This window comes from Phascolarctos cinereus, unplaced genomic scaffold, assembly GCF_003287225.1.
Source record: "Phascolarctos cinereus isolate Bilbo 61053 unplaced genomic scaffold, phaCin_HiC Scaffold_5;HRSCAF=322, whole genome shotgun sequence".
Lineage (NCBI taxonomy): Eukaryota > Metazoa > Chordata > Mammalia > Diprotodontia > Phascolarctidae > Phascolarctos > Phascolarctos cinereus.
In genome coordinates, this window is record NW_027555958.1 from 188,621,506 (window position 1) to 188,633,001 (window position 11,496).

At 36.2% G+C, this 11,496-nt stretch overlaps 1 pseudogene; it reads right to left on the reverse strand.

Annotated features, from left to right (window-relative positions):
• Window positions 1–5,061: 5,061 nt before the first annotated feature.
• LOC110200280 (olfactory receptor 14A2-like) lies at window positions 5,062–6,018 on the reverse strand (annotated as a pseudogene).
• Window positions 6,019–11,496: the final 5,478 nt, after the last annotated feature.

Below are 11,496 nucleotides of genomic sequence, written 5' to 3' on the forward strand. Positions count from 1 at the left end.
GTCTTGTTCAATTCTTTTTCTAAGATAGGATTATTTAAAGATTCTATTTCCTCTTCTCTTAATCTGGGCAATTTATTTTTGTGATTATTCATCCATTTCACTTTGTCAGATTTATTGGCATATAATTGGGCAAAATAGCTTCTAATCATTGCTATAATTTATCTTCAATGGGGTACATTTGCACTTTTCATTTTTGATACTGGTAATTTGGTTTTGTTCTTTTTAAAATCAAATTAACCAATGGTTTATGTATTTTATTGTTTTTTTTCCCATAAAACTAGTTCCTAGCTTATTTATTAATTCAATGGTTTTCTTACTTTCAATTTCATGTATCACTCCTTTGATTTTCAGGATTTCTAATTTGGTGTTTAATTGATGATTTAAAATTTGTTCTTTTTCTAGTTTTCTTGGTTGCATGCCCAATTGATTGATTCACTTTCCTCTAACTCATATATGTGTTTAGAGATAAAAATGTCCCCTAAATACTGCTTTAGTGGATCCCATAAATTTTGGTATGTTGTCTCATTGTTGCAATTGTTTTTAATGGAATCAGCTTCTATGATTTTTCTTTGACCCATTTCTTTATGATTAGATTATTTAATTTCTAATAATGTTTAATTTTTGTTTTCACAGACCTTTATTGAATGTTTTGTTCCATTATGGTATGAAATGGATACATTTAATATTTTTGCTTTTCTGCATTTGGTTGTGAGATTTTTATGCCCTAATACATGGTGAAATTTTTTTGAAAGTGCCATGCACAGCTGAAAAAAGCCCCATGACACTCCTTTCTATTCTGATTCAGTTTTCTCTGGAGGTTTATTATATTTAACTTTTCCAAAATTCTGTTCATCTCTTTAACATCTTTCTTGTTTACTTTATGGTTAGATTTTTCTAGTTCTGAGAGAAAAGTTGAGGGTCCTCCATTAGTATACTTTTGCCATCTATATCCTCATGTAATTCATTTAAGTTTTCCTTTAAGAATTTGCATGTTATACTATTTAGTGCACATGTTTCATGTTGATGTTACTTTTTTATGGTAACTTTTTAGCAAAATGTAGTTTCCCTGCTTATCTCCTTTAATTACATCTATTTTTGCTTTTGTTTTGTCTGAGAGCATGGTTGCTACTCTTGCTTTATTTTGTTTGTTTTTACTTCGCCTGAAGCATGAGATTCTGCTTCTCCCTCTTATTTTTATTTTTTTGTGTTTCTCTTTGTTTCAAGTGTGTTTTTTGTAAACAAAATATTGCTGTGATTCTGGTTTTTAATCCATTCTGCTATCCTTTTCTGTCTTATGGGTCACTTAATTTCTTTCACATTCATAGTTATGATTATTAACTGTATTTCTTTCCATCCTATTTTCCCCCTTTTACCCTTCTCTCTCTCTTTTTACCCTGTCCCTCCTCAGAAGTTTGGTTTGCTTCTGACCACTACCTCCCTTAATCCACCCTCCCTTCTAACAGCCCCCTTTCTGTTCCCTTATACTCTTACCCTGTAGAGTAAAATAGATTTCTACATCCCACTGAGTGTGCATGTTATACACTCCTTGAACTGCTTCTGATGAAAGTTCAAGCGTTTCCTTCCCATCTTTTCTTCCATCATAAAAGCTCTTCCTCTCATGCCTCTTTCATGTGATATACTTTTCCTTGTTCATCCTCACCCTTTTACCAGTTCATCCCTCTTTCTTGCCCCTTAGTTTTATTTTTTTGAAATCATCCCATTGTAGTCATGCCACACCCATGCCCTCTGTCTGACTTGTGTCTAACTCCCCCAATAATGATAAATTCTTTGGAGTTAAAATTATCATCTTACCATATAGGAATGTAAACATTTTAACTTTATTAATTCTTCATTACTTCTTTTTCATGTTTACCTTTTTATGCTTCTCTTGAGTCTTGTGTTTGAAAATCAGAATTTCTGTTCAGCTCTGCCCTTTTCAATCAGAAATGCTTGAAAGGCCTCTATGTCATTAAATATCCATTTTCCCCCTGAAATATTATACTCAGTTTTCTGGGCAGGTTATTCTTGATTATAAATCCTATGTCCTTTGCCTTTCAAAATATCATATTCTAAGCCCTCCAATCCTTTAAGCTGCTAAATCTCGTGTGATCCTGGCTGTGACTCCATGATATTTGAATGATTTCTTTCTGGCCACTTGCTATACTTTCTCCTTGACCTGAGAGCTCTGTAATTTGCCTATTATGTTCCTGAAAATACACCTTTCCTGCCAACCTCCTAAGTTGTTTTGGGCTGAAAAATTGTTTCACCTGTTCTTATGTTGGTTCTGTTGCTCCAGAATTCAGTTTAAGGTGTTATTTTATAATTGTTTGGTGGGGGGGAATTTGGGAGAGCTTGGCTGAGTGCTTCTTAACTCTGCCATCTTGGTTTCACCTCTGTCTCTCATAACTTTTTGTCCGGACTGTTAGTCTGCTTCAAGTCTTGTCACAATAAATCTGTGATTAATGGAAACTGAGGTTTTGTTGTTGTTAAGTTGCTTTTCAGCTATGTCTGACTTTCTGTGACCTCATTTGTGTTTTTCTTGGCAGAGATACTGAAGTGGTTTGTTGTTTTCTTCTTCAACTCATTTTACAGGTGAGGAACTATGTGAAAAGGGTTAAGTGATTTGCCCAGAGTCATGAATCACAATTACCAACAATAGAAATCAATGATCCCTCAGTGATCAAAGACCCACCCACACAATCAGAGCATCCTTTTATATAGTTTGATTATATAAGTTCATTACATAATGTCAATTGGTGCCAATTAAACTAAAATTGTGATTGATCCATAATTACCCTGACTTGCAACAGAGGTCTTTCAGAGTCCATGGTAATTCAGAGTTAATCAACACCTTTTAGAAAATCCCCAATCCTTGTACTAGAGAAATTCAGTGCTAGGAAAAACATCTCCTGACTAGGTTGCATCATCCTCCCTTCATCTTCTTTATCTCTTTCAAGAGGCAAGTTCACTCAGAGTTACATGAATAGTCTCCTATCAAGTATCATGCTATCAAGGCTTATATAAAATAGTTCTAAATCTAAGGCTTTAATTACAGTGGTTGCTGCTGTGATTAATAAAATTCTTAACTATTAAGCAATCAATAATCGATAAATTTCATTGCCTCACCCACTCTAATCTATCCTTCATGTAGCTACCAGAAATTTTTTTTAAATTGTAAAATGAATATGACAATAGCTACCCTGGCCCTCATTGCTTGGAAGGCCAAGTATGCTGCATTTTACCCCCTTTCCAAGGTTCTTTGTTATTCTTAAGATGTTTAGAGTGTTTGGGCTCTCAGCAAATGGCTCCAGCCATCACCAATAGTGCTCCTCCAAGTATGAGGGGATAATTCCCTATACCCCAGCTCCATTTATCCACTAATAGCTGGATCAAGTTTATAAAGAAATGTTTATTTCAAAAGGTATGATCACAAATATATGAATTTACTTATCAGTATTTGGGAGTCATAATTCTACCTTTTGTGATCTGGTCAGGGGAAAGAATTCATAGCTTGTATCTCTGGCCAAGGGAAGAGGTTTGTAGCTTACCTCACTTCTTATAAGGGTCAGTCCCAAGTTGCAAGTATACAACCTCCTTCAGGCTCAAATCCCAGGGACCCTGGCTTCCCTGCTTGGTTGGCTGGCTGCAATATTCTTCCTGCAATCCTGCCTCCAGGGTCACCATGGCTCAATCTCCTAGGTCCAGTGGGGATCATTTATTGCACTTGAAACTAAGAAGGACAAATGACACAGAACAGAAACAAATATCCATAGACCCATGTTTTGGAAATAGGGTAAAAGAATGGGAGAGCAGGAGGAAAGAAGTCCTTTCCCTGTCACTAGTTGAGGTCATGGTGGCACTATACCATGGGTGAACTGTGATCTTCACCTTCTGAATGTAGCAGTAAAGAAAGAGATAGGGAATGAAATGAAAAAGGGCATAGTTTGGTGTAGTTATAATGCACTCTTAATTTTCTTGTTTTGAGTAATAATACTCTTCTGGATTTTGTGTATCATTTGCCCCCTCTTCACTTCAGTATAACAAACCCAAATAATCCTCATCTGAGGGTAGTGAAAGGACTGGTAGAAGCAGGAGCAGTGGGAAAATTTGCTGAGGCAATGTTTAGCCTAATGTGAGGAAAGTGTCTGAACAATTAAAAATCTGCAAATGTGGAATGGGTCACCCTTGCAGGAAGTTACTCTCCTTCACTGAAAGTATTCACATGAAGTTTGGATGGCCACAAATTGTGGATGTTTTATATAGAAGCCAAGTTCAAGTACAGGTTAAACTGGAAGAATGATCTTTGGTGCCCTCCCAATTCTGGATTTCTGTGCTTATGTTTCTAAATTTGAAGGTAAAATGAAGAGGCCACCACTTTTCTGGAAGAAAATTATTTGAAAATAATGTTTCTGAATCATGACATCATCACTTATTGCAGACCTTGAAAAAATTTAGTTTCCTTGAACATAAAATGGTGCTAATAATACCTTTCCTTACTATTCCTGACTGCTATTGTGATCAAATATTGGATTGTGAAACCACTTAAAAACTGTATAGCAAAGTAGACATATAAAATGTTTTTGATACTTCACAGTAAGTTGTGGCATCCTGATTCAAATGCTTTATCTGTTTTCAAGTCAGATAATATTTTCTATCATTTCATGTAGTCAATTGTTCACTTAACAGTGGACATAAATTAATAAGAGGACCTTCAAATACATTATTTTCTAATAAATCCACTGTTTTTTCCCAGGAAAGTGGTGACCTCTTGATTTTAGGACTGAAATGGGTGTACATACTTTAAAAGGCATATTTTTATGATGCTCCGGTCCCTTTGAGAGCCAATATTTTAAAATTGGTAAGGTTGACATGGGCATATAAGCAAATATTTCAAGTCAGTAAACACATAAAGAGAAGTGATATATCAATATATGTGAAATATGTACATCAGATACATAAACACATATCAATGTCTGTATGTATGTATGTATATATGTATATATACACATATATATGTGTGTGTCTGTACATTCATATGAATATATGTGCACAGACATGTAATCATGGAAAACATTTTGGTATTAATCTGTTTGAGAAGTATTTCCAGGCTACGAGCTTCCTCAAAGCAGTCTTCATGTCCTTTTTCCTCAGGCTATAGATGACAGGGCTCAGGGTTGGAGGCACCACTGTATAGAATATGGACAACAATAGGTCCAGAACTGAGTTAGATTGCTGGGGAGGCGTTAGATACGTAATGCAAATGGTTGAGATAAAACAAACAAACAAACATGAAAGAGATGAGGTGGGGCAAGCAAGTGGAGAATGCTTTTGACCTACTTTCTTTGGTTGGAATCTTCATCACATTTGAGATGATGTGACCATAAGGAACTGTGATATAAGTAGAACAGAAAATTCCTAAACTAAAACACAAAACCATAGTGACATCAACTGCAAAGTGTGAATCAGAGTAGGAGATCCTGAGTAAGGAAGGGACATCACAGAAGAACTGGGTGGATCTCCTTGGAGCCACCCATACTCTGGAAACAGGGCCCCAAACAAATTTCCGGTAAGCCAAGAAGTAGCTGCCATCTTCATACAAGTTTCACTGTTCATAATGACTTCATAGTGCAGGGTCTGAAGATAGCCACATAGCAGTCATAGGATATTGCTGTGAGGAGAAAAAGCTCTGATTCAGCAAATAATGTCATTAAAAAGAGCTGTAATACTGTCCCCCCCCCAAAAAAAAAAGGAGATTGGAGTAGCTGTGACTCAGGGAGTTTGCAATTGATTTGGGGAATGTGATGGAAATAAGACAAAGATCTAAAAAGGATTCTTTAGAAAGAAGTACATAGCAGTGTGGAGTTTCCCATTGAGAAAGATGAGGGTGAAGATGAGCAGGTTTCCTGTCAGAGCCACCAGGTAGATCAGTAAGAAGAGAATGGCATGTAAGACCTGTAGCTCAAAGGTGTTAGAAAAGCCCATGAGGAAGAATCCTGTCGCCACAGTGAGATTGGCCATGTTCTAGGGGTGGAGTGTTTTCTCTACTGTCTGCATAGAGGAAAGAAACAGATGCCAAATGATGAGACTTTCATTGTTTTCAGGGTCAGATTCCCCTGGGTCAGGCCCACTTTGTGACCTAGAGCACATTTTTTAAATAAAGTGATGAAACTAGTTCTAATGATTTTAACCTAAGGTTCATGTACCTAAAAACATTTTGGTAAGTTCATTTCCATGTAATTTGTTTCTATTTTAATCTTATATACTTTATATATTTAAAGACATGATTCTTAGAAATGAGTCCATAGGCTTCACCAGACTTCCGAAACAAAAAAGGGCCAAGAACCCATGAAGCAGATGATTTTAAAGACTCTTTTATATTTTAGGTGATCTAGGAATTTTTGAACAAGATCCTTACCTTGAAAAAGTTGATAACAATAGCTGTATCTCTCAGTGGATGTTTTTCATTGTCCTGAAGTACTTTCATCATAAGACCTCTTTGAGGTAGACAATTCTAGTAGTATTATTGCCAATTTATACACGGCACACTGGAGCTCAGAAAAGTTATATGACTTTTTAGTGGTTATACAAGGAGTGTTAGAACCAAGATGCTAATCCAGGTTGCCTGATTCCAAGACTGTCTTGAAAGCTCCTCTAGGTTCCTTTGCTGAGGTATACCTTGATATGCTGTTCCTAGACAAATGATTGTCTTCCTAGTCTTCAAGACTGGCAGTAATATAGATCCTCCAGTAATTTTATATGATATCCACTGCTCTGGATTGGTTCACTTTCCACGAGATTTTGACACCATAATCACCCTCATAGATGAGAATTGTCAGGTAGATGAAAGTGTCACATATTAGACTTTCATAAGGCCCTGTTTAATTTCAAGCTTTCCCTTGGTTAGCACCAACCCAGACCAGCCATGTTGAAATGCAAATCTATCCTCAAATGGAAAAATAACTCCCAAAGCATTCTCTATTGAGTTTGGTCTCTTCTGCTTGTTTGTATAATGCAGCATGTAGAAAACCTCACTTTGGACTTTGATTCAACTTGTCCTAGTTAAAACAGTCTTGGAGCTTGCATCCAGACACTCACATCCTCTTGAATTATTTCCTGAGCTATACCTCTTGGAACCATTGTTCATGTTTACAAGGTCATATTTTTTAAATATAAAGGCCTTTTGGAATTCAAATATTGATTTCAAGATGTATAATTTCAATCAAAGTTCTTGTACTTTTACTCCTTCCCCCATGCATTATGCTTCTTAAGCTTACTCTTGATTTTTATTGGGATCTCCAGTTCTTGTACCACTCAACAATTTACCTGGCAATCATTCTTGATTTTATTTTACTTTCTTCCCTACCTAGTTGTGTGCCTATAGTTAGCCAATTTAATTGGAGATTTAACTCTCCTCTTGAATCACTTGCTGCTTGGTCTTACTGCAGATTATACCTTACCAAACTCCAACCCCTGGTTACTTTAGCCATCCACCTCTTATAATTTTACTCATGTACTGTTGGATGGAGCTGGACAAAGTCACAAAACTGGGTTCACTACTAACTTATGCCATATAATTACAACTGATCTTCCCTTTAGCCATTCAGTTCTTTTGTTCCTTTCATGTTGATTCTTTACCCCCCATTCCTTACCTTGGCTGTTCCCCATCTTATATATTTTCTCCTTATACCTCCTTATACTTTCCATCCCAAAACATTTGTACAAGTGAAGACTTCATATCATACTTCATTTAGAATACAGAGACCATTTTTGGTGAGCTACTTATTTCTTCTTTTCAAATCACAACTTTTTGTCATTCTTCCCCATTATCTCCTGCTTTATTCCAGTCTCTAATAATGATTTAAAGTGTCCCTGCTCCTGACAAAAGTGAAATCCTCTATGTATAACCTTGATTCTATCCCCTTTTTAAGGTTTTTCCTGTATTGTTAGCCTCTTCTTTTCCTCTAATATTCAGTCTTTCCCTACCAAACAGTCCTTTTCTGATGCCTAAAATTTTCCTTATTCTTAGAAACTCCCAAATAGGTCTTATAATTCCCCCAAAAGCTATCTTTCTATATTTCTCTTTTCTCAGGAGGAGTCCCAGAAAGATTCCTTCCATCCATCCATCCATCCATCCATCCGTCCGTCCGTCCGTCCGTCCATCTGTCTGTCTGTCTATCTATCTGTCTATTTGTCTATTTCCACTTCCTGTCCTTTCACTCTTTATAAACCCTCTAAAGTTGACATATGGCCTCATGAGTTAACTAAAACTATCCTTTCCAAAGTCACCAATAACTTTGTTAATGTGCAGATCTGATGACTTTGTCTCAAGACTTATTCTTTTCTTGACTTCTGTGCAGTATTTGACACTATTAAGCTCTCTCTTTTCCTTTATAGTATTTTATCTCTAGATTTTTGTTACTCTGCTCTCTCTTGGTTGTCCTAATACCTGTCTGACAACTAATTCTCAGTTTCTCTTGCTGGATCATCATCATCCCATTTTGCCTTCTAACTGGGTTTATGCCAAAGTTCTGTTTTAGGATTTTTTTCTATAACTCCCACGTGCTCTCCCTTAGTGACCTTATTATTTTGTGTCTTTGTTTATGTTCCCGGTGATGCTGAGTCCAACAGCTATATTTTCTGCCCTAGTCTTTCTTTTGAGATTTAGCATTGCATCATGTATTGGACATTTCAAAGCAGATGTCCTTTAGCTATCTCAAACTCAACATGTTTAAAACCCACCCCATTATTTCTGCCAGTCTCCAAAGACCCTCTTTCCAAAATTTCCTATTTCTTTGTGAGTACCATACTCCTTTCAGTCACTGGATTCATGACTTCAGTGCTATCCTCTTTACCTCACTCTTACTCCCTGTCCCCACATCCAATTAGTTTTCACTGTTTTCTATCACCACAATGTCTCCCACATTTTCCCCTTTCACTTCATTTATTCAGCCACCACTCTAGTTCAGACCACTGTCACTTCTTATCTAGAATATTGCAATATCATCCCAATTGGTGTCTCTGTGCTGTCTCTCCCCTCTTCAATCCATCCATCACAGATCTGCCAAATTAGTTTTCCTAAAACACAAAATTGAGCATGTCACTCTTCTACTCATTAAACCTCAGAGGGTTCACTAACCTCCTGGAATCAAATATAAATGCCTCTGTTTGGTTTTTAAATCCTTTCTGAAAGATGACCAGCTAGAGTATATGTTAATCTTCTCTACCTCAATTTTATCTTTGAATCCCTAGTACAGTAATTGACCCATACTTTAGTAAATGATTGTTGATTTTTTTTTTGTGGTTAGCCTTTCAGTGATCACTTAGTCTAAAAACCATCATTGGAAAGATCATTGTACTCCCAACTATAGCCTTAAATTGCCTGAAATGCTCAACTTCACTCTTTTTGTGCTTCCTGATTTTACCATTAAAGATGTAGTTTTGTTGGCTGGGCTCTCTCTTTTTTTGAAACACTTGCTTGAGATCAGGTACCGGAAAGAGTGGTTTGACCGAATGTTATGGAGAATAGATATGTAATTTTGGAACTGGCTCTGCCACAAAAAAAGTTAGTCATGAATGAGTAGGGTGATAATTGGGGGTGGGTGGAGAGGGGAGATTAAACTGAATGTTCACTAGGTAGCAAGGGAACAGCATGAGGGATTTGGGCTTTTAAAGGGTAGAAATGAGGGAGTTGGAAAACTTAGTAAAGAATATAAAGAAGTAAGTAGAAGCTTACTGAAAGCAAACTCCACATTCTCTTTAATTTTTGCCACATTTGGCTTCAATTTTCATAAAATTTCAGATAAAAGTTGTTACACTCTCAGCTTGTGTTAACATGGTTTTTAATATTTCTGGAAATTTAAGATGGGTTTTGTCATAGTTCTTTTCTAATCTTGGGCACAAAGTCACTGATGCATCTACATTTTGAATACAAAAAAGTTGAAATTTATACCTCTCATTCTGTTCACTTCAATCCATTGCTTGAGATAAGACTATCTCTTCTCCATTCAGGCACCTACAAGCTTATGTAGAGATGGAATAAGTGTTCAAAAGTGAAGGATATTCATATACCCAATGGTAAAATGTGCAGTTAACAAACACTTTTCATTTCCTTTCTTCTAATTTCTGGACCTAGTAGTATCTCACCATATTCTTACTTATTATGGCATACTGAGATGGGAAGCACTGATGTCTTCTTAGCTGTGCTTACAACTTTTCTAATTGAATTGTAGCATTTAAAGTGTTTTTAGGGAATCACGTTTCTTGTCTAGTTCAGTTCTTTCTTTGAGATTAATATATTTGCTGTATTCTTATATTATTTTATTTTCCTTCTGAAATTTAAGCTCTCTAAATTTGCTGCGATTCTTTGCAGATGATAGAGCTAGAGACCTGAGTGACCTGAGTGTTTTTAAGGCCCTATAGTCCCTGAACAGTTCAAATCCCAGAACATATAGCAAGCTTGTTATCATGGCCTTTGGGAATTGGGGGGAACTTGAGAACTCTTTGATACCTAGATCCTATGACTTATCTTGATAGCATCTTATATATCCCAGTAGCCACTGGATCACATTAAAATTTTTTTTATTCAGAAAAAAGTTTTATATAACACAAAGGAATATAAATTAATAGTCTACTCCTTCCCCAAATAACAAAACAACCCCAAAACAAAAGACATTCCTCTGAAACTCTTAGGAAAAGCAGCATACCTCATAACAACCATTATCTTTTATAATTTTCAATTTGTTATAAGAAGAGGTATCATTTAAAAATTTGGCACAAATGTTGTCTCTCTGTTTCTAGTGCCCAGCACAGTGCCTGACCCATACTAGGCATTTATTGAGATGTAAAAATACATGATGGAGTTTTTCACTTTTGAGGGAGAAAGGGGGAGAGAGGGAGAGAGGAAAAAGAGAGAGGGATAGGGAGGAGATACAGAGAGAGAGAGAGACAGACAAACAGAGGGAGAAGAGACAGAGGTAGCACATGTCTTAATACTTAAAGTCTCTTTATCACTATCATATCATGTCTCTGTGCTAGGTTTCTAATCATTTCCCTTAATTCATCATTCCTTTTCTCTTTATTTTTAGGTAATTTTTTCCATACGCTGCACACAATTGCAGTTACTACCTCCATTGATCTCCACTTAAATGCTCTTTACCATTCTTTTGTTTCTTGGATTTCCTCACATGAATATAACTTAAATTATAATCCTACCCCACCAAACTTCATCCTTTTTTTTTTTTTAGCTTTCCTGCTACTTTCACATAAAATAGTCCCATTGATGGTGATATGCAACTCATGGGTTTCATGACACAAAGAATCAGTGAAACATATGAGGTCAGGTTTGCTTTTTGCATCATGACCTCTAATTCTTCATTTGTTACCTAAATTTGGATATTTGTATGTGGACTTTTAAGATCATGAATTTTATTTCTTAATCCTTCCTTGGAATTTATCTTGTGGCCTTCTGGGTTTCTCAGCTGCTCTCCTTCCTTCATT